At 42.1% G+C, this 24,211-nt stretch overlaps 1 long non-coding RNA gene and 1 pseudogene across 2 annotated transcripts; both read left to right on the top strand.

Moving 5' to 3' along the window:
* Positions 1-10,153: 10,153 nt before the first annotated feature.
* Positions 10,154-10,962, top strand: LOC307183809. The gene is made up of 3 exons (XR_013827614.1): positions 10,154-10,166; positions 10,239-10,360; positions 10,509-10,962. It is a non-coding gene; the product is annotated as an uncharacterized lncRNA (long non-coding RNA).
* A 6,110-nt stretch (positions 10,963-17,072) lies between these two features.
* Positions 17,073-17,478, top strand: LOC307184098 (small ribosomal subunit protein eS25-like; annotated as a pseudogene). Its single transcript has one exon. The product of its transcript is annotated as a small ribosomal subunit protein eS25-like (transcript).
* Positions 17,479-24,211: the final 6,733 nt, after the last annotated feature.

The following is a 24,211-nucleotide window of genomic DNA, read 5'->3' as shown; positions in this document are numbered from 1 at the left end:
GATGCCATAAAAATGTGCAGCAGGAAGAAAAAGTATCAGGTTTCACATGCCCGGGGACCTTTCCATGCTCTGGGGCTGCTATGTATGGGAAAGGATTATCTGTTCTCCCCATGCCTTTATAGAAACCTGCTACAAGGAAGGTTGACAGAAGGTGTTGGCCAATGGAACACCCCATGTCTGGAGGAGTAGGTGATTAGATGATGGGATTAAGTGGAGCCAGATGGAATCTGAACCCTCAGGGGCACAACACTCACAAAAATGCCCACTGACAGATGAATGGATAAAGAAGATGTGGTATGTATCTACAATGGAATATTACTCAGCCATAAAAAGGAACAAAATTGGGTCATTTGTAGAGACATGGATGGATCTAGAGACTGTCATACAGAGTGAAACAAGTCAGAAAGAGAAAAACAAATATCGTATATTAATGCATATATGTGGAATCTAGAAAAATGGTACAGATGAACCAGTTTGCAGGGCAGAAATAGAGACACAGATGTAGAGAACGTATGAACATCAACGGGGGAAGGTGGTGGGGGGGCGGGTGGTGGTGGTGTGATGAATTGGGAGATTTTGATGGACATATATACACTAATATGTATAAAATAGGTAACGAATAAGAACCTGCTGTATAAAAAATAAATAAAATTAAAAAAAATGCCCATCCTTCCTTTTGTTTTGTTTTGTTGTGTGTTGTTTTTTAGTTTAGTTTTGTTTTGTTGTTTTTTGTTTTGCTGTGTCCACAACAGCAGACAGACCCTACGATTACAAACTTTGAGAAGGCCCTGGCCTCCGTCCACTGCAGTGGATGCAAAGTCAAATATTCCTGCAGGTGCAGTACTCTCAGCAAGCCAGGTGTGACTTATGGAAATAAAAGAACTTCCTCTGATGCATAGAAGCTTCCAGAATAGTGTGTGTGATTCCTGGAGCAAGGAGGTTTCTCAAAACATAAACAAAAATGTAGCGTCACGCCCACAGAAACAGTATGCATTCAATACCACACACACACTGCACTGTATTATTTGGAGTTTGGAGGTTATCATTCTTTATCTTCCAAGGCTGCTAGAACTTATACAAAGAACGCCTGTACTGTAAAGTGCTTTTTTCATGCACTGAGAAAGTGTGACTTTAAGAAGGGCATCTGAGCAGACCTACTAGAAAATGGACTTGAGGATACGGGGAGGGGGAAGGGTAAGCTGGGACAAAGTGAGAGAGTGGCATGGATATATATACACTACCAAATGTAAAATAGATAGCTAGTGGGAAGCAGCCGCATAGCACAGGGAGATCAGCTCGGTGCTTTGTGACCACCTAGAGGGGTGGGATAGGGAGGGTGGGAGGGAGGGAGATGCAAGAGGGAAGAGATATGGGGGCATATGTATATGTATAACTGATTCACTTTCTTATAAAGCAGAAACTAACACACCATTGTAAAGCAATTATACTCCAATAAAGATGTTAAAAAAAAAAAAAGGGCATCTGAAGAGTCAGTGGACCAGCGTAATGAGGTCAGGGAACCATGGCGATACATGAATGAAATGTGCTTTCGCTTCTTATTTATTTCAGGGTTAGCCAGTGATGGGAAATTGTCTTACAGATCACAGCCATAAAGCTTCCTAGAGGGGCCAGAGTCTACACTCTTCCTTTTCAGAATGTCTTCAGACAAGCCAACAGCACACCTTTCTTTGGAGAAAATTGCATCTTAGAAAAAGCACACATTTCAGGGACCAGCGAACTCATAGCCACTGGAGCTGCTGCTGTGAGTCACCCAGGTTCCTGGGGTTCGTGGGCTCATTCTCCTCCTTGGGTCTGAGAGATGGAGCGGAGATGCTGACACCAGCCATGCAAGAGGAGTCTTACTGCTGATGGGCCTGGGTAAATGCCAGGAAGGAGTTTGGCAGCATCTTGAATAGATCTGTGAGGAAAATCACTGCAGTACCTGAAAGAGTTGAGGTTGCCTGGATTAATAGCTTCTTGTGATGAAGCCCAAACATTCCTTTTGAAATCAACATCTCTGATACCCACAAGAGCTGCTGGCTTGCCGCAAAGGAAGGCATTCTCGCTTTATTTCTTAACAGGCCCAGCTCCCATCTTGTTTAAAGCACTTGCTGTCCATACTTTGATGTTATTTCATAGTGAGTGCTCAAAAAACAAAACCAAGGTCTTTTAATTAGTGAATGATTACGTAATTCCATGTACATATGACTACATATTTGACGTATCACAATTTTAATTTTAAAAAATGCAAGAACAGATCAGTCGTTAGTAGCAGGAAGCTTCTTTTCAAACATGGAACTGGTCACAGATATATTTTCTCTTTCTTTCTGATTTTAAAAATAAATTTAGTTCTTATTGCACAATAGTACACATGCATTGGTATAGATTTTTTGCACTGGCAGGCAATAAAATGGAAGAAATGAAGATGAGCTATACGTATAACTTAGAAGTGGTTACTGTGATAACATAATTTATATTTCTAATCTTTGTTCCATTCATTTTTTCTTTTTTTTTAATTTTCAAACATTAATTTCTATTTTGCCTACTGTTTGGTAAATTTTACTACTTAATGTGAAACAGACATGTTTCTCATATCATTAAGTAGTCTAGTAAAAAAAAAATTAACTGAAACTATCAAGTTAAAATACATTCAGAATCAGCCTACAGAAGAACTACAAAAATGGTTTCTGGAGCAATGAGCAACATTGTGAGTGAATCAATATGAACACATGAAAAATACTTGATTAGGAAGCTCTCGGTGCTTCCATTCTAACTCAGACCAGGAGGCTTGAGTCAGAGAACACTTGATACTTTGCAGAAACCCAGGTATACATACCCTTATTTTACATTCAAGAGATAACATTCAGCAATAAAAAATTCAATAATAAATAGAGGAACAGTCTAATCAGAAGAGCAAATTTTTTATAGACACTTCACAAAAGCAAATACACAAATAATTAGTAGGCACGTTAAAAAGTTTTCATTATCATTATCAGTGAAACGCAAATGAAAGCCATAAAGAGATACTACTCAACACCTCCTAGAATAGCTAAAATTAAGACTGACCATACACATGCTTAAAAGAATTGTTCTAATGGGAACTCTCATACACTGTTGCTGGGAATGTAAAATGTAACAAACACTTTGGGTGAAGATCTGTCAGTGTTTTTCATAAAAATAAACATGCTTATTGTGGGAATTCCCTGGTGGTCCAGTGGTTAAGATTCGACACTTTCACTGCCATGGGCCCGGGTTCTATGCCTGGTCAGGGAACTAAAATCCCACAAGCCGAGTGGCATGGCCAAATAAATAAACACGCTTACCACGTGGCATGATGATTCCACTCCTAGGTGTTTATCCAAAATAAAATAAAACAAAATATCTATATTGTGTTTGAAAAGCTAAGTCAAAAATGTTTTCCACAGCAGAAGACACATTAGAGTGTAAGTTTCTTGAAGACACAAGGTTTATCATCTACACAACTAGGGATTCTCACCTGGTCCTTTGCCCCACCGAACCCAGAGCACAAAGTGAAATGTCTTGCATCTAGTGGCAATCCACTAGTAAAATATTACACATTTCAATGAATAAATAAATGAATAGAAAGTATTTAGATGATGGAAAATTTTAATGACTCGGCTTCATTTATGAGCTCATTTCACAAACGATATGTGTGATGAGATGGGGGATAAATCAGTGTTTCACACAGCAATAAACTTGGCAGGGAAACGGTGTCCTGCTTTCACTGTCCAACAGATAATTTTCAAGCAGCCAGTGAGGGCGTTGTGGGAATTCACCAGCTGGTGTAATTTGTTCTGGTGGTGAGTCCCAGTGACGGGCAGTCAGCCAAGGCCAGCAGCCTGTGTCTGCCTCAGACATACTCTTCTAGGCCAATGCTATGAGGACTGATTTGATCAATACAAGTACATTCTCAATTGCACTTCTGGTTTTCCAAAAGGCCTGAAAGTTGAAAATTGACCTGTATCCTGATCACAAAAGTCTTAGATGCTAAGATTAAGGATTGTGTCCTCTGTTCCAGGGGAATGAGGTTTACTGGCTCTCACTCGCTCCACACGCTGAGACCTTCTAGAAAAGATGCTGCTATTATAATCCCTAGACTAGAGACATTTGGGGAAGTAGGATTTTTTTTTAATCAACAAAATTGCTTTATTCCATCTAGATTCTAATTCTTCCTAGAATTAATAACTTAAAATGATGAGAGAAAATGTAATCTTTAAAGTAAAAAGTAACTTTCCTAGTGCAGAGATTCCTCGAAAGAGCGGTCGTTTCCCCACCTGACGTATTATTAGCAAACACTTCAGCACCCTAATTATTTTCACGGTGACTTCTGCAGCACAAGTGAAAATGTCACTGTGAACATCTTTCTGCAAGAATCTGGTACTGAAGACAGTCTAACTGGCTATTACAGTCCTGAAATAAGATGGAAATTCTACAAGTCGTTATAATCTTCAGAGTCTGTGCAAACACATTTTAAGTGAAGTGCTCACAATCAGGAGGTCCGGTGGCACAGCGAGGCCACACTGCAGCCTCAGACATCCACACCCGCCACCCGCAAAGCCGGGAAGTGAAGCAGCCTGGAACAGCTGTGTCCTGGGACACAAATGGCTCACACTCCTTCCTCTGTGCTGACAGGGCAAGTGGGCCAGTGTGCTTATTTGTTCCCAGTCCCCGAGTCTTTGAGTTTCAAATTATTCTTTGAGTCTCAAAGCTCTTTTTTGAATTGTTCTTAGAGTTTCAAATCTGTGTTTTGACTGCGATGGAGCTCACTCTAAAACCCACCTGGGAACAAGGGCTGAGACAGAAGGAAGCCTGGACCTACGTGGTGGGTGACATGTGGCTTTCCTGGTGATGGCGGTGGGCAGCTATTGGAAGATTTGAGGCTGCTGGTCAGTGGTCTGCCCACAGCTCAGAGACAGTGCCATGACTACCCTCCGTGGGCCCTCACCTCAGCTCTGCAGACTCCCCATCCGGCCTGAGGTCCACCCAGCACCTCAGCTCCTCCCGAGGAAGGGCCTTGGAGAACAAATGGCCTCTCAAACCTCTGTGTTTTCTCACCTGTCATTCCTCCTTCCCACCCACCTCCCACCTAACCTGTCACCAGGTGAGTGGTGGACTCCATTCTGGGACAAGGAGAAGCAGGGAAAATAAGGTCTTATGTTGAACTAGTCTGGGTTATACAGGGCAGTGGTGTGTAGGGTCCACAGAAGGGAAGAGGGAACATCCAGACAAGAAAATGTGAACTAGACAAGTGTCCCGGGGAGCTAATGGGACAAAGGACACGCTAATCACATGACTATACACAGATGACTACACACTCCCATCCAACCAGCAGACAAAGGGCCCGATGGGGCAGGGTTAGCCCTGCAAGTGACATCCTCGTGCCTTCTCCAGGGTAGAGCTAACGCACCTGGGGGACAGCCCCGATCCTGCACGGCCAGCCTCCCTGGAACCTGAGCTGTGGGAACAGAATGCCCTCAACCTCTTCCCCTTCCCATGGCAGCACTGCTCCCAGATGAAACGTGCCACATGTCCCACCTGCCTCATCCTGCTTTGGGATGGCTCCTGTAAAATGTACCTGACAAACCCGCGAGGAAGCGGTTTCCACTGGTAGATGGCATCACTCCACCACCTGCTGCAGCCAGAACTCCATGGCGCAGCCTTGCTGGCTGCCGTTCTCTCACACCCACCTACGTTCTGTATAACCTGGATCCTCTCACTTAGCGTCTCTGCCAGAGCTGCCCTCTGTCCCAGACTCTGTAGTCACCGCCCGAGTTACCACCAGCTCCCTAAGTGGCCTTTTGGCTTCAGCCTTGATCCTTCAGCCCATCGCCCCAGAGCAGCTGAGGGATCATCCAGAGAAAGCATCAGGCTGTGTGTCCTGCCCTCCACTGACTTCCCAGCCCGTTCAGAACCAAATTCAGATCCACAGGCCTTCCCTCGGTCTCCATGTCCCTCAGGAAGCGCCTGTCTGTCCCACTCATCCCCACACCCCAGCCTCACTGTCCCCTCCCCTTCCCCTGAGCTGTGAGATCCTTCCTGCCACAGGAGAAAGGTGTCTCTGAGTAGGGACCAGTTAAGCCAAATCTTTGCAAAGACAAAGGATTGGACAGGGAGAAAGTACAGGGAAAAACACAGCCTCCCAGGCCTGCACGCGAGCCGGTACGGGGGATGAATTTCATGCAGTTTGGGTAAGACTTGAGAGGTCATACACGTAAGGCATTTTTTTAGCGTGTAATTTGGCAATATCCATCCACATTTTAAATACATTTAAAATTCGCTGGGTTCCAGCACTTCCTTTTCTCATAGACATAAAAATAGTCTTACATATGTGAACTAAGCTACTCAAAATCAGGGAAATCTTTCCCTCTCTTAAGGGAAAGGAGGATATGGAATCCCAGGTTGTGGTTGCTGTTTTTTTCTTTTCTTTTCGTATCCTCTCATCTATAAGTTACAATGCTCCATTTCGGATTTTTTCCCTCTTCTGCAGGCAGTCACTGATAGAGATCTTTCCTGGAACAGTACTAGGAATATAATGTACAACAGAGCTTCCATGCCACATGCGGGGCTGTATTGCAGGTGCAGTCATAACTTTTAATCGAAAAAGTTTATTTTGGTAAAATAATATCTTTCCAGCTGTCCTAGCTGTCCTAACAGATACCAGTGAGAGATGCCCTCTGTGGACAGGATGGTGGTGGGAAGCCACGCCCTTAGGGCTGAAGCAACCACATAGTGTAGTAGTGAGACTGCCGCTCTACCTGTAAAACCTCTCCGTAGGACTGCAGCAGACTAGATTTTTTATCTGTGCTTTCGTTTTCCTGCAAATCACTTTTGAGTTTGTTTCTCAGGTCTGGAAGCAGCAGGCCTGTCACTTTGGCAGAAGCTTGTGCAGGGCCCTTGCTCTCTGTTCCTTCTGCGTAGGAGGCTTCCTCTCCTGCTGCTGCCTGGGTCTGCATCATCCTCAGCACTGGCGTCTCCTCGGAAGGGCCTCCCCGACCAACTAAATCAGCATCCCCAAGTCACTGTCTAACACTTCACGGTAGCCTCTCCACACAGTGCAGAGCCCTGGGAGTGAGGGTGTGTGTGTGTGTGTGTGTCCATGCTAATCATGGCTCACCTCACCTGACCACACTCACAGGTGTGCAGAGCCCTGGGCACACAGCCAGCCTCACAGCGAGCACTTACTTGGCAAATGCAAATCTTTCCTTTTCTTCATAGAACATTAGGAGACAAGCAGGGAAAGGCGACGCTGGAGAATAATGTAATTTTAAATGCACGTAAGGTAATTAATTTTAAATGTGGATCCTAAGGCAGCTACATCCTGGGGGGTGGGGACTAGAACATTCCATGCCTGCTCAGAAATGGGATAGACCTTTATGGACTGAAGTGAGCAGCACCTTTTAGGAAGTAGTGGAGTCTGGCTGGACTTGAAAAGTGGATAAAACTCGGATTAATGCAGGGAATGTGGGGAAGCTGCTAAGCGGGTGAGAACAGCCAGGACAGTGAAACTAGCATGACTTGGGGCTCTGTCTGCGCGGAGCACTGTGCCCAACACACGTCTCTCCATCCAATCCTCAACCGGCCCTTCCTTCTGCAGGAGGGATGCTGTCCTCAGATGGAAAATGAGTCTCACATGGACTATAAGCCATCCCATTTTACCCAGATGTGGTTTTAAACTCCCATTTGTCAGGCACCGAAACCAATGTCCTGGTGGAGGATTCTGAGACACTCTGAAGGTGTCTTAGAAATAATGGTAGGAAATAAGCTGGTTTAAAATAAAATCAAAGGGGCCCTGGGGTATTTGAATGACAGACCAAGGGACTTAGACTTTAACTGGTGTGGAGAACAGGGAGCTGGGAGTGATGAGCAGGATTTATATAGTCAACTTGTTTTAGAGAAATAAATATTCATCAGTAGGCAGGGTATAGTAATAACATAGAAATGTTAGTTATAAGACTTGTAAATCCAGGTTCAAAAAGATGTGTTTTCCTAACTTTAGAACACCCCGGGACTTCCCTGGTGGTGCAGTGGTTGAGAGTCCGCCTGCTGATGCAGGGGACATGGGTTCATACCCCAGTCCGGGAAGATCCCACATGTCTCGGAGCATCTGGGCTCGTGAGCCATGGCCGCTGAGCCTGTGCGTCCAGAGCCTGTGCTCCGCAAGGAGAGAGGCTACAACAATGAGAGGCCCGCGTACAGCAAAAAAAAAAAAAAAAAAAAATAGAACACCCCGTGGTGTATATTAAATATCAAAATCATATTATTAAATTGTTGACTAAATTTTATTAGCTCAGATGTATCAATTAATCCAATATTATTATTTAGGTAAATGAAAAGTTGATTTTATTTTTATTAAAGGAATTGCTAAAAATTATTTTTATAAGAAAATTAGAAAAGTCATTTTAAAAATATAGTCAATCAAATCATCATCTGTGAGAATACACCAGAGTCCTAGGTAATATAGCTTTATTACCACTTAGACCCTCGACTGTGGTTTTGAAATTTCATCTTCCACTAAAAGAAACCAAGATTTCCTGAGATTACAGGTTCCAGATCTAGGACAGAAAATGCACAAGATGATTCTGGAATACCTTGTTATTTTAGAAAGCAAAAACCTTCTAGAATCAAAGACTGGCAAGGTCACATCAAAAGACTCAGAAGCCACCTTGAGAGTCTTCCATTGGCCAAAATCAGAACAACTTGATCTTTATTGAGGGTCAGGTTTGTAAGGGACTGAACTCTTTTTAAATCCTTTATATTAACAACCTGACTTGATCACTTTCAGAGCCGGGAAGGAAATGATTCATTATCTAATAACCTGGTAAGTAAAAGGGGAAAAGTTAGTATATATTTTTCCTTTCCTATGTGAACAATACCATGTAGAAACATCTATTTATAGAAGTATTCCAGCTAATACATGTGGGAAGCAGTCAGCCATGAGAGCAGGCTGTGGACGTGCCAGGCATGCCACCACTGCTCGAAGGGACTGTCCCTACTTGTTCCCCTCCTTGTTCCATTCCATGGGAGATAAATCACCAGGGCCCAGAGATCAGAAAGAATGTAAAATGAGGTAAGCAAAGCTGTCTCTCCCCTGCACGTGCAGGTTATTTTTGATGACTCTGGGTTTATGGGTTTTCTCCCAGGGAAGTTAACCTTGAGCCAAGACAGTCATTAGATAATGTAAATCACTGTCTGGCAACCTTCCCTTTTCTGGTCTATATAATCTGCAACTGTAGCACAATAAAATTTGCCTTGCAACCATCTTGGTCCTTCTGACCCCATTCGTCGGTGCTGTTTCTGTTCCTTACCCCTTCCCTTCTGGCTCTGGTCAGTTTAGTCTTCTTCATCTGGCTAGTCTGCAGCAAATACATAAACAAAAAAATGATGGAAATAGAATAACACCATATTGCAACCCCAATGGATTATAGATCGAAGCATTGAGCATTGCCTCAGCTGACAGGACAAAAAGAGAGAACCCAGAACTTACGTGTCTGCTGCTGACAGACCATATCACCCATGTCCTGTGCTCTTGCCAGATGGATCCAATTAGTCTCCTATGGTTGTGTAACAAAGTGCCACAAACTTAGTGACTTAACCAACATAGTTTATTTACTTACAGTTCTTGAGGTCAGAAGTCTTGTAGGGCTAAAACCAAAGTGGCAGCAGATCTCTGTTTCTTTCTGGAGCCTTTAGAAGAAAACCTGTTTATTTCTCTTTTCCAGCTTCTAGAGGCTTCCACGTCCCTTATCTTGTGACCCCATTACTCTGACCTCTGCTTTCATCATCACAGCTCTTGCTCTGACTGGCTCTCCTGTTCCCTCTTATAAGCACTCTTGTGATTAAGTTGGGTTCGCCTGACTAATTCAGCGTACTCTCTCGATCTCAAAATCCTTAGTTGAAACAAATTTTCAAAGTCCCTTCTGTCATGTAAGTCATGTCACAGCTTCCAAGGAGTTTGACATGGACATCTTCGGGGAGGGGTCATTATTCCTCCTGCTGCCAGGATAGAATCTGAGCCTCAGCAGGTCTCCAAATTCAGTTGCCTATTTGCAGGGAACACAAAGGACAGAGGAGAATGTTAACCTGCAAGACAAGAATGCAATTCTCAAATTCCAGACTGTGAATTTCTGTTTTGAAAGAGACAACCGGTAAGAAAATGAACGGGATGGTGGGGAAAACTGAGATTAAAATAAATATAAAATATGTATAAAAATCCTCAGTGTCTAGATGTGCACACAGGTGATAAACTATCAAGAAATGCAAGGACCTGGTTACCATAAAAGTCAAGGAAATAATTACCTGAAAGGATGGAGAGCTGGTGACTGGGACTGGGGAGCTCCAGGTGAGCATGTCAAACTCTATTGATTGGGTGGTGCTTGCTGGCTGTTTGCTTTATAATAATTTGTTATGATGATTTTTAAAAAGACAAACTGAGAGAAATGTTCTAAGTATATTGTACTTTGTTTATTGCCATTTATTTTATTTTTCAGCAGCCTTATCACACTGGAGATTCATAAAATTAGCTGTTGACCAAAAGCCAGAGGCTTTGTCTCGATACTTACCTCCTGCCGTCTACTGAGATAACTCTACATTCTCATGTGCAAAGGAGCCACTGCTTTCCTCACTCTGAGAACATTACCGGAGGGAACATGGTACTTGATATGTACAGATGTCTTGCAAAGAAAAGAGAGTGTTTTCTTGTTGTTTTTTTTCTGCAGAAGAAACAGAATCTACCTTTCTTCTTGAAACAATTATTCCTCAGAAATGGAGCAATTAAAAAAAGATGAAAAGAAAAGAACAGCCATCCAAAATTCATGTCTCATTTTTTTCAGAGGCTGTGTTTATGATGTTGCACTGATGGAAAAAAAAAATCATGAAAGGGATGGAAACCACCGACACCTAAGACCAAAACTAACAGATGAAAAACCTTGATTAAAATTATTATGTGGCACATAAGCAGAAGACTCAGAATGTGTTGAAGAGCTAAGCTTTGTTTCTAGCATTTGTCAATAATGTAGACTGACATCCAAGGCCTCCACTTCAAGATGGCTAAGCACAGAAATCTACCTCTGCCTCTACCAAAATCCTATCGAATTAAAGAAGGAATTCCAAAATAAGAATGAACGCATATTGGTCATGGAAAATGAAATGATTTCATGACAAGATCAGAATATTGAGGAATTTCTGGAAGTTGTGATCAACTGTGATGAGATTGACAAGGAAAACCAACAGAACTAAAGACCCCCTACACAATGTAAGCATAAAGCAGGACGATTAAAATAATTAGAGTTTTCCAAGAAGTATTTCAGAATAACCACATGTTCTGAGGCATCGAGAGTGAGGAAAATGTGAGATCTTGGGGCCACCCATGGAGTACTTAATTCAAGACTTGTAGAATAGCTGTGTCACTTCTAGATCTTGAACTACTGGGCCCTAGTTTGCCCCAAGTTAACACTAGAAGAACTATTTCCTGTATGTAGGGAAGATCTGCCTTGGGAGACCCAAGAATTAAACAGGCAAAGATGAGACATGGGACATTGTCTCAGTGTATTCCAGCATTGAACAAGGGCTCCTGATAGCCAGAAGGCAAGCTTCCCAGGCGCCCAGAAGAAAAACCTGCTCATACAGGCTGGTGTAATGACAGTCTCCTATCACAGCATGGGGATCAGTCATTTTCACCCATTTCACAGAGACACCAACACTGGTAAATACTAGAAGAGATGTGTTGGACATGGGATCTCATCCACAGAACCTGAAGGAAATCAGGTTGAGCTCTCCCAGCTCTGCCTTTCCAGCTGCAGATCTGGGAAATTAACCTAATCTCCCTAAGTCTGCAGAATTGTAAAATGAGCTCATCTACCTATGCCCAGCAAGATTACCAAGAAGAAAGCAGGCAGCACAGTGACTAGCACATAGAATGCTCTCAAAGCAGAGCTGGTAATCAACTTTATTTGCTGTGCTTAATGTCATACACCGGCTCACATCCCATTCACAGCCCTGAGCAAGACAGCCGGGCTCCATTACATGGACCCTCTCCCTGCTGCAGCAGATTTGACCAGATCAGCTGACAATCATATTGTCTCTTGAGGATTTGATCTAAGAGACACAGAGACTGAAAGTCTTAGAATTTGAATTTTATTTGCAAAGAATCATAACAAACATCCGTGATGGCAAATTACAGGATTTGATGAACTCAATACAGTTAAAATAATCTCCCTTTTCTTGAGCTAGTTTAAATGGGTTTCTGTTTCTTACAACCAACCAGCCCCAGGTTTAGCTAACACTCAAAGATGTCAGCTTTCTCCCTGTTCCCATTTAATATGACAGCCTCAGGGGGATGGAGGTGACTGTCATCTTCCCAAAGTCTTTCTTACAGTGAGTCAGGAATGGATCTGGGCATGGGACCAAACTCTCCTCATCTATAAACCAGACCTGTTGATATATCTCATGTTTATCTCCTATGTGTATAGAATGAGAAATTCCATTCAAGAGGCTATTAATTATTTTACTTAGCATGAGTATTGAGTGATTATATCATCTTATAAGAAAAAATGAATATAGGGAATTTTAAAACTGACCTTGTATTAATTGTGCCTTTAAGTGTTCAGCAGTACATAGTAAAAATGCATCTATTTCTTAATCTCAAATTTTTAATTTTTCTTAATTTCCCATGAATTAAAATATTGGTTCATACTCAGCATTTTGGAAAACTCCATTAAATGAACAATGAATAGCAAAAATGCCAATAAAAACAAGTAACAACAATAAAACCTAGCATTACTGAGAGCTTATTGTGTGACATTTTATAGAACTGGTACAGAGATTAACTAATTTGCCCAATTCACACCATCAGTAGTAGTGTAATTAGAATGTGAACGCATACAATGTGGGTTTAGTAGGCACTGTGGAGCCTCACCCAGGTCCCCCTCATCAGTCTGGTACCAACCTACCAGCTGCTGTGAGCTTTGCTGCTGGTGAGATGTCCCCCAACCCCATGGTCCACAGTCAATGGCTTACTGATACAGGGCACAAGACATTCCCCTGCTTCAAAGGGGTGGCAACTTGATGATGTTATTTAGGTTCCAGTGCCCCACCCCCCAACCTGGATCTTTCCCTGAAACCACACCCTGCTCAGTTTCTCCTTCCCTGTTCTGAATCCCGTCCTCTTTTACAGATTTCCCCCTGAGGATCATTCATTCAACGTTTTCAGCTGCAGCCATCAGTGTCCGTGGTGGGTGCAATTTCTCCAGCAACCTGACTCTGGTATGTTTCCCAGAGAATTGTGACCACAGAATCGTAGGCGGAGAGAAGCTGACGGAGGCAGTGAATTTGAGTAGTGCATAGGAGAGACTGTCATAGGCAATGTGGTGTCCCACCAGACCCCCTACCAGTCTGGGTTCCCGTCCCCCAGCTGCTGTATGTGTCCGCCGATTGTTCACAGTTACCCCCTGCACTGAGGACGTATCCTCTGCTGACTGGAGCTGCTCCATCTGGGAAGCTACACAAGCCCCTCCCGGGTGCAGCCCTTCACTAATGCATGATGGATATGAGGGAACAGGATCTGGTACCCTTGGCTCAACAGGGTACAAGTCAGCATCTGATTTACACTCCAGAATGCACGCCCCACCCCAAGGTCAGACCAAAGCTAGACTGTGCCTGGGACCACAGGCTTGGTGGGCTCTCTCCTTATCCTGTTTCACTCCCTTCCTTCCAGATGTTCCTGCAGACTACCCCCTCAATAAATTATGAGCACCCAAATCCCTCTTTTGAACTCTGCTTTTAAGGAACCCAACCTAAGCCATTGGGTGTGAAGCTAGTCCATGTTTAGTAATCATCACTCCCATAAGAGGAAAAACACTACTTTTGACTTTGCAGTTAGTGTTTACAGCTTATCTCAAAGTTTTACTGATTCTGATACTCAGTAGTCTAAGACTCACAAGAGAAAAAGACAGAATGATGTTCTAAACAACTGAGATAGCAAAATTAAAGTCACCAGCATGACATAATTACTTCATAAAAATATCAATACCTGCCTACACATAGCACTGAGTCATCAATAAATGGCTTTCTAATGACCCAAGAGTCCAAATGGATTGCTTTAATTCTTTCCTGTTGCCACTTGCTAAAATTCTGTCCCATTTGAGGTGTCGGATCTACTTTGGTCCATCTTCTCCAAAAAGTAAGTGGCTCTTATTTCCAACTGACAAGATTATTTTCCTCATGATCTCCAGAAATTTGTCATCAAAACCTGAAAAGAAACATTTTAAATTATATTTTAAAAAATATTTTCTCTCTTGTCAACCATAATGGTAACAACTTGTCAGCTATGTAATTTTGTTCATGGTTTAGAAACATGGAAATCTTTGCAGAAAGTCTCCCAGACAGCCAGGACACGGATGTATTTGTATATGTGTATATCTGTTTTCAAATTACCCATATCAAAGACCAGAGGGTTGTGTTGGGGTCCCTAGGTCATTATGAGTGAAAAAATGACAACAGAGAGATTTCGTTTAAGAGAAAGCCTATTAGAAAAGACTCTGCAGCCTGAAATCTCCAAGCCCCACACCAACTCCTTCACATTTCCTTCAAGTGCCTTTTTTTAAATTTTACTATACTGTGGTAAGAACACTTGATAAGAGATCCACCCTCTTTTTTTTTTCTTTTTTTTTTTTTTTTTTTTTTTTTTTTTGCAGTACGCGGGCCTCTCATTGTTGTGGCCTCTCCCGTTGTGGAGCACAGGCTCCGGATGCGCAGGCTCAGCGGCCATGACTCACGGGTCCAGCCGCTCCGCGGCATGTGGGATCTTCCCGGACCGGGGCACGAACCCGTGTCCCCTGCATCGGCATGCGGACTGTCAACCACTGCGCCACCAGGGAAGCCCGAGATCCACCCTTTTAAATGTTTAAGTGTGCAATACTGTATTGTTGACTATATGTACAGTGTTGTACATGGGTCTCTAGAGCTTACTGATCCCGTTTAACTGAAACTTTACGCCCCTTGGTTAGTAATTCCCCATTCCCCCCTCCCCCAGCCCTTGGCAACCACCATTCTACTCTTTGATTCTATAAAGTTGACTATTTTAGATGCCTCATTTAAGTGGAATCATACAGTATTCATCTTTCTGTAACTGGTTCATTTCATTTAGCATAATGTCCTCAAGATTCATCCATGTTTTCTCATGTTGAAGCACTTCCTTCCTGTTTAAGGCTGGAATTAGTATTCCATTGTATGTATAGAGCACATTTTCTTTACCCATTTATCTCTGGATGAATATTGCAGTTGTTTGTTTTCACATCTCAGCTTCTGTGAATAATGCTGTAATGAACGTGAGAGTGCTAATATCTCTTTGAGATCCTGATTTCAATTATTTTGGAAAAATACCCAGAAGTAGAATTGCTGGATCATGTGGTAGTTCTATTTTTAGTTTTCTGAGGAACCTCCGTACTGTTTTCCACAGTGACTGTACCTATTTACCTTCCCACAAACAGTGCACAACGGTTCTGGTTTCAGGGATAATACCTCAGTACCAGGAGATGGAGTAAAGATTGTGCAGCAGGGCAGGGACACAGACCTAAAACCTCTGACCTTAGTCTAGACTTTTCCTGAGGTCAGCATACAAAGGTAGGGGACAAGGCTAGCAGTTCATCACACACAGAATATACACTCTGCATCCAAAATAGATTCATTTCTCCATCCAAGGGCTGGCAGTGTCCTAAAATCAGTCACCACATGAGGGCTACAGTGCTTTTCCTCTACACAAGACTGGGAAGGAGGAGACCATGTGGCAGTGATGTACCTGGTGGAAATCACCACTGAGCTACTTTCAGCCATTTTTAGATCCCAAGGACAGCTGCCAATATGACCAAGGATTCGCGAGCAGCCTAACGACTGTTCTATTACAAAAGGAAAAACAAAGTTAACCCAAATATATGGGCGCTTTTAGTATTTCTCTGTCTTTTTAAAATATTAGAACATTTTAAATATACAAAAAGTAGAAAAATAGATAGAAAACACCCATTTAACATTATTCTGTCAAGAAATATTGACTAGTTACCATAATTATTTAAGTTTTTTTTAAAAAAAACGTATATTTAATACCAGCTTTTATAACTGCTTTTTGATCCCAATTGTAAAAGTCACTACTGTTCTGAAAATTATATTTATCTTTCATGATATTTAATTTTTTTTATTTTACATTTTCATGTACATAGATGTTAGAGTGGCCTTGTGTGTCATTAAATTTACATGAAGAGCAAATTATTCTAAATTTGTTCTTCTGCAATGTGTTTCTCCATTCCAATAGAACAGAAAAACATTTTTTTTTTCCTTTTTCTTAAAAATTTTTCCCACCCTCTTCCTCCCACTTCTGGTAACCATCAATCTGTTCTCTGGATCTATGAGTTTGTTTTGACAGGGTCTGTTTTTGGTTTTTGTTTCAGATTCCATATATAAGTGAGATTATATAGTGTTTGTCTTTCTCTGTCTGACTTATTTCACTTCGCATAATACCCTTAAGCTCCATCCATATTGTCACAAATGGCAGGAGTTTCTCTTTTGTTATGGCTGAATAATACTCAATTGTGTGTGTGTGTGTGTGTGTGTGTGTGTGTGTGTGTGTGTGTGCATACATCACACTCCTTCTTTATCCATTCATCCATTGATGGACATTTAGGTCGTTCTATATCTTGGCTATTGTAAATAACGCTGCGGTGAATATGGGAGTGTAGATACTCTTTTTGAGTTAGTGATTTTGTTTCCTTCGAATAAATAGAATAAATTGCCAGAAATGGAATTGCTGGGTCATATCTTGGTTCTCTTTTTAATTTTCTGAGGAAATTTCATACTGTTTTCCAAAAACAATGCTTTTTCATCCTATGTTTTTAGGTAAATCCGCATTGATATTTGTGGATATAATGTATTCATTCTACCTGCTCCATTAAAATTCCATCACAAGGATGTATCTCAATATTTTTAGCAAATCCCTAATTGATAGAAATTTAGATTGTTTTAAAATATATACTTACCCCTTTTGTCCGACATCTTAGTGAGGCGCAATGGTAACAGCTGCTCTCCCGGCTTCACTGTCACCAAAGGACGACAAGTAGAAGAAAGATGCCAGAAAGTCAGCCAAGAAAGACAAAGACCCAGTTAAAAAAATATGGGGGCAAGGCCGAAAAGAAGAAGTGGTCCAAAGGCAAAGTTCAGGACAAGCTCAATAACCTAGTCTTGTTTGACAAAGCAACATATGACAAACTCTGTAAAGAAATTCCCAACTGTAAGCTTATAACTCCAGCTGTCATCTCTGAGAGGCTGAAGATTCGTGGTTCCCTGGCCAGGGCAGCCCTTCAGGAGCTCCTTAGTACAGGACTTATTAAACTGGCTTCAAAGCACAGAGCTCAAGTAATTTACACCAGAAACACCAAGGATGGAGAGGCCCCAACTTCTGGTGAAGATGAATGAATAGGTCCCACCAACTGTACATTTTGAAAAATAAAACTTTATTAAATCAAAAAAATAAAATATGTACTAATTTGTAATAGCATAACTACAATTTTCTAATATTTACCATACTTCATATGTAATACACATTAATGGGGTGTGTGTATATGTGTGTGTGTGTCTATGCATACACATGCATGCATGTATTTTAAAAGTTTTTAGATATATTTATTTTATTTATCATTTTTTATTTATTCATTACTGAATTTGGTTTTCTAATGTTTTATTTAAATGCTTACATCTATGATCCTTGGTGACTCTTTTCTTTGTCTATACTCTCGTGTTTCATTTAGAACAAGGCTATCCTAGATTTAGAAAAGTTGTTGAGACATTTTCCTGCTCTTTTAGTATTCTGGAACAGTTTGTACATGACAGGAGTTACCTAATTCATGAAGGTTTTGTAAAATTGCCAGTAAAGTCAACTGTCCCTGATACATTTTTGTGGGTAGCCCTGAGAATTAGTTCAGGGCCTATATAGGTTTTTTATATCTTCTTGTGTCAGTTTGGGGTTTTAATTTTTGGGTTTTGTGGGGTTTTTGGTCAATGCCATAAAATTTTCTCTTGATATTGGCTTATAATTTTTAAACTCTGCTCTGTCTCTATTATGTCTCCATTTTACTCTTAATATTAATTTACAACTCTCTTTATCTTGATTGTTTTTGCCCAAGATTAGTTGATGTTTAAATGTTCTTTGTAAAGCACCAGATTTTTATGGTTGTTGTTGACCTTCTGTAATGTTATTTATTGTATATTTCATTAATTTCTTACCTTTGTTTTATTATTTTTTCTGTCAATTTATTCCACGAATTGTTTTCTCCTAATTTAAGTTCAATACTTGGCTTTTTAATTTTCCATCTTTCTTTTTTTATGATATACAGATTTGAGTCAATCAAGTTCCCTACAGGAACTTCTTAAACTGTACCTTAAAAGTTGCAATATATACATTTCCATTATAGTTTGGTTCCAAATTTCTTAAGTTTCATTTCCTTTTCTGATCCGTGAGATATATAAAACTTTTTTAAATAGTTATTTCTAATGCATAGTTCTTTTATCAGGTTATTATTTATTGATTTTGAATTTTTATATTTGTCACAGAGTCAGAGAATATGTTTTCTGTAATATCAAAAATGTTTCTAGGGCTTCCCTGGTGGTGAAGTGGTTGAGAGTCCACCTGCCAATGCAGGGGACACGAGTTCGTGCCCCGGTCCGGGAAGATCCCACATGCCATGGAGCGGCTGGGCTCGTGAGCCATGGCCGCTGAGCCTGCGCGTCCGGAGACTATGCTCTGCAACGGGAGAGGCCACAACAGTGAGAGGCCCGCGTACTGCAAAAAAAATAAATAAATAAAAATAAATAAAGTTTCTATGTTCAGAAAATGACAGGATTACTGATAGTCAAAAAATTAATTTTCAAAGAGCTTGAAAAATACAAAGCAACTTCAGAATTTTCTAAAGGGTCAACGGAACTTAGAACAAGTCACATCAGATGATGCACAGAACTCATAACAGGACAAAATCCGCCTACACAAGTCATCATCAGGAGCATGAGGACAATGCCATGTTATGGGCAATTTTAAAGCATTGTTCTCAATGTTCCTTTAAACATTTCCAAGGCCATCTGAGAAACTCTGGAAGAAAATACTTCATTGTAGTGCAGCTCCAGCCAAGATAACATTTATCTTGAAGTTCAAAGATTTTAGACTCTGTCCAGTGTTTAATATTCACCATTTAGCAGGGGAAGTACCATCTGGACCACATAAACAGGCAGTGGGTATGGAACTGGGTAGTAGAGTCTCCAAGAGCCCTTATCAGGTAGGTTCTGTGTCACAGTGCACTGCTGTGTGACTGCAGACAGACCCTCTGCTCCCGGGAGAGCAAAGCAAACACAGCAAGGCCACAGTCTAGGACTAGGTGAGGAGGAATATGCATGATTGGTCACTTAAGGCCAAACCTGAATAAGGACTGTCCACAGAGAAGGGACCTATCCCTCCAGGAAATTTGGGGTCACCTTCTCCCATTTTCAGCACAAATCAGATGCCTTGTGGACAACAAGGAACATTCCTGGACTCTTCCCTAAAACAGGTACAAGAGACATGGTTGACATTATCATAAGGGAAGAAAATGAGACCTGGAAATGGGTAAGAGGCAGGACCATCCATTCTACAGAAGGAAAGAGGAAGGCCTGTGTTTACGATGAACAGTGAGGATATTCTTACCCCAGAAGCACAGATCTATCACTGAGTTAGTCCCTGTGAGCACAGCAATATGTCTTCCCCCTACAGCCCACCCCTGTGCCCACGGGGCACAGCCAGCTATGTGACTGTTTTTGTCTATTGCTCATTAAATAGTGGTTCAGAAAGTAGTTCACGGGATGAAAAAATAAAGGTAAAATAAAAAAAAAATAAAAAATAAAATAAAATAAAAGTAAAATTAAAAAAATCATAAAAGTAGGTTGCACAGAGCAGGTTGTATTCACAAGGAAACATTCTCCTGGAAATATCTACATTTTAATTTTTTAATTTAAAGTATAATTTAATATCAGGGGCTGCCTAAGAATTGACCTATGAGAGTATACAAGAGGAGAGAAGGAAATAGCCTTGAAATGAGTAATTGTGACATGAAGCAACATTTCCTTCATTATATCATGTACTATTCCAGCAAAACTGAATGTTTGTACAAGGATCCCTGTTTTTGCGGGAGAATATCATTGCAATTCAGAAAGATCAACGGACTTCTCCCAGGAATGGCCTAGGTGCAAACTCGCTCCCCTGTCTCCAAAAGCCACCATCCCAGGCTGATACCCAAAATTCAGAAAAGTGTGAGCCAAATCTAATACCAAGATGTAGAAAATAAGATCTCCCAAGATTCCTGGCAGTGCTAAGATTTCCCACAGCGATGTGTTGGAGAGAGAAGTTATTTTAAGGGGAGTGTTTCACTCCCACATCCTTTCTCTCCTCCTGGCCTCTGCGTGCTCTGTATGCCTTGCTCACAGCACCCTGCTCACCCCCTCTCCAACCTCTGTCAACCCCCCATGGACTTCCACAGCTGAGAGGCTGCCTTTCTGAGAAACCAGCACTTCCTTGGTGCTTCCATTGCACCCACATGCAGTGAGATGAATGGTGCCCGCACAGAAGATATGCCCACCTGGAACTCCAAACGTTACCCTAATAAGGGTCTTTGCAGATGTAGCTGAGGTAAGGATATTGGAATGAGACCATCCTGGATGGGGGTGACCACTGTGACAAGTGTCCTTATACAAGACAGAAAAGGAAGGCATGGAGAGGGGAAGGCCATGTGACAACAGAGGCAGAGATTGGACTTATGCATCTACAAGCCATGGAATGGGAATGCTGAGCCTTTACCAGAAGCTGGGCTGATTCTCCCTCATGGCCCTCAGAAGGATCCCCTCTGCCAACACCTTGATCTTGGACTGCTGGCTCCCAGGACTGTGTGAGAATAAATGTCCTTGTTTCCAGCCACCCGGCGTGTAGTCCTTTGTTATGGCAGCCCTAGGATCCCAGGCACCGTGCTCTCCACAGTGTACCTCTTGCCGTCTGGTAACACACAACTCCTTCACATCAGCACTCGAGCCTTCTTCCTGGGCATCTTCCCATAGTTTAGCTCAGTGCATGGCACATCCTAGATGCTCACAAGATGGCCACAGATGGCCACCTTCACTGCCCTGGACTCCATTTCATGAAACCTGCAAACCACAAGAGCAGCCTCTCCCATTTATTGTGAACTAATCACATGCTTGGTAGTTTACAGTTCAGTGTCCCACGTCGCTCCTCTCAACAACTCAGGAAAATTATTGCTCTCCCCACTTCACAGATGGGAGAACAGAGAAGCAATGAGGTCAGATACCTGAGCCAGAGTCTCCCAGAGCTATGCCTGTGGAGGGTCTGAGTCACATGAGCCCATTTCCTGACCACGTGGCTCCCCAGCTCGAGCTGTAACTGATGAGAGAGTTAATGAGCTGTGCTAGCCACCTTGTGCTCAACACACATTCATCGGTCATTTTATCTTTCATGGACTTGTTCAGAGTCTGCCTGATAGGAGATGGATGGGTGCAAGGTCAATGCAATGCACCAGCGGGAGCCAAGAGGAGATGACCAGAAAGGGAGCGATACTGCCCCCTCCTGACACCAACTGCTGATGTCCCTACAGCTGCATTAATCTCTGAAAAGCCACCAGGAATAGGGAACGGATCTGCCCCCTATACAAGGACAATTTGGCCTGCCCTCTCCAAGTCCTTCACACCAGGGAGCAGCTGTCAGCTTCCTGTCCAGGTCTTCCTGCAGAATCCTGCACTCCTTGGAAGAATTTTTCCTTATTGTGAATGTGTCAGACTCTATCTAACATGTACAAATCCCAAGACAACTGACAGGATCCATTGCAGTTAAATCAATACTTTATTCATGGTTTGCACATAATTTGTAGGGGGGCAGGCACCGAAACAAAGCATTAGCCAATTTTTTTTTTTTTTAAAGAAGATGTTGGGGGTAGGAGTTTATTAATTAATTTATTTATTTTTGCTGTGTTGGGTCTTTGTTTCTGTGCAAGGGCTTTCTCTAGTTGTGGCAAGTGGGGGCCACTCTTCATCGCGGTGTGAGGGCCTCTCACTATCACGGCCTCTCTTGTTGTGGAGCACGGGATCCAGACGCACAGGCTCAGTAGTTGTGGCTTGCAGGCTCTAGAGCGCAGGCTCAGTAGTTGTGGCTCATGGGCCTAGTTGCTCCGTAGCATGTGGGATCCTCCCAGACCAGGGATTGGACCCATGCCCCCTGCATTAGTAGGCAGATTCTCAACCACTGTGCCACCAGGGAAGCCCTAGCCAATATTTTTTATTAGATGATAGCCAGTGTGGTGGGAAATTGTGTTTTAATTCCTCTTTTTTATGAGTTTCTGAGGAGACCAGTCAGATAATGAAGGGCTTGTTCTATCAGGCATGTGCTCCTCCACCTCTCTTGGTTGGTTCACTATTAGATCACCACTCACACATCACTCTCAGTCTCTGCTGGTTGTAAGTGTGTCTTTGGTGGTGCCCCTCAGACTACCGTGCTGTCTGGTGCCCTGAGCTCCCAACAGTGGCTCCAGAAGCAGCAACCACACTGTCCTCCTAATCAAAGAAAAAGATCCAAAAAAATGAATCGGACCAGAGCTGTCACGGGCAGTCTGAGCTCCATGTGGTCATTATTTTTCCCGTTCACTTTCAAAGCACTGACAAATACCTAACTCTTCCAACGCAAAGTCCATTTCAATCCTAGCCACAGACTACAAAACTTCTCATCTCAAATGTACCAGCGAGCATCCTTGTCGACCTTGCTCAGCAGGATCAACAAACAGCTCTGGTGCCAGATTGTCACAACAGATAAATCACCTCCCCACGGGAGCTGACACTTTGGGAAGCTGTGTGAGACAACAGATCAAGCTGCCCTAAAACTTCTCCACACCTGAACGTCTGTCCTGAGTTCCAAACACCCAGGGTTCCTTTGGAATTGATCCGAAGTCCCTTCAAGCCCACTATCCCCAGGGTACGTCACTGTGCACGGTATCCAGTTCTTCTCAAACTTGTAGGGGCTACTCAGGCACAAATATGGGATGAAGACTCTGAATGGGTGATTTGAGTAAATTAGCTTCCCACTCACACTTCCCAGTGAGGGCTGGCAACCAAACTGTCCAAGCAAAGAGCTGCTTCTTTTATATTTTTTAAGTGGAAAGACCCCTGTCAAATGTATATTTCAAGAGCATAATCTATTCCATTTGGATTATTGCTATATTTCTTATCATGAGATTAGCTACTTTTTTTTTTTTACAGTAGGTCCTTGTTGGTTATCTATTTTATTTTTTTAAAGGGACTCATTTTTTTTAATTTTTATTTTATATTGGAATACAGTTGATTAACAATGTTGTGTTAGTTTCAGGTGTGCCACAAGATGATTCAGTTATACATATACATGTATCTATTCTTTTTCAAATTCTTTTCCCATTTAGGTTATTACAGAATATTGAGCAGAGTTCCCTGTGTTATACAGTAGGTCCCTGTTGGTTACCTATTTTAAATAGAGTAGTGTGTACATGTCAATCTTAAACTCCCTAACTATCCCTCCCCTCCCCACCCTTCTTCTCCTTTGATTTTTAGTTCAAATTATCCTCTTCACTTTTCTTAAAACATTCTTTAACCAACAATTCTTCCAGAACAAGACACAGCAAATTAAAGATGTTATTGCTATTTTAGTGGGGACTTTTGTCCTGGTGGTCAGTCTAACCTGATGTGAGAATAGATTCTTGGGTTAGGATTGGAAAGAAGTAGAGAAGGAAATGTGTCTCCTTGACCTTCTATTTCCCCAACCTATGTCCTTTTTCATGCCCTTTCCCTTCATCCACTTTTTTTATTTTAAATCATCACTGTTTCCATTTCCTACTTAATCTTTTCTCAATAAAAGAATCAAATTCTTTTTTTTTGAGAAAAAGATAATAGGATTAACTTTTTGACTTCAAGTATTGAATGTTTAAGATGCCACAGGAATAGCCAAACCAATGGCACTTATCCATGTGGGCTTAGCCTCTCCCAAGTGTCCCACCTTGGACCTCCTCCTCTTTTCTCTGATGCCAGATGAGCTCTTGGTCTTTTCATCCCACTTTGGTCCTTGGACACTGGCCTTAGGGCTCTCCCACTCTCCTGGTGAAATCAC

The sequence above is a fragment of the Stenella coeruleoalba genome (assembly GCF_951394435.1).
Source record: "Stenella coeruleoalba genome assembly, chromosome: 3".
NCBI classification, from domain to species: Eukaryota; Metazoa; Chordata; class Mammalia; order Artiodactyla; family Delphinidae; genus Stenella; species Stenella coeruleoalba.
Note: the sequence above shows the minus strand (reverse complement) of the source record. Positions and strands in the feature narration are given on the sequence as shown.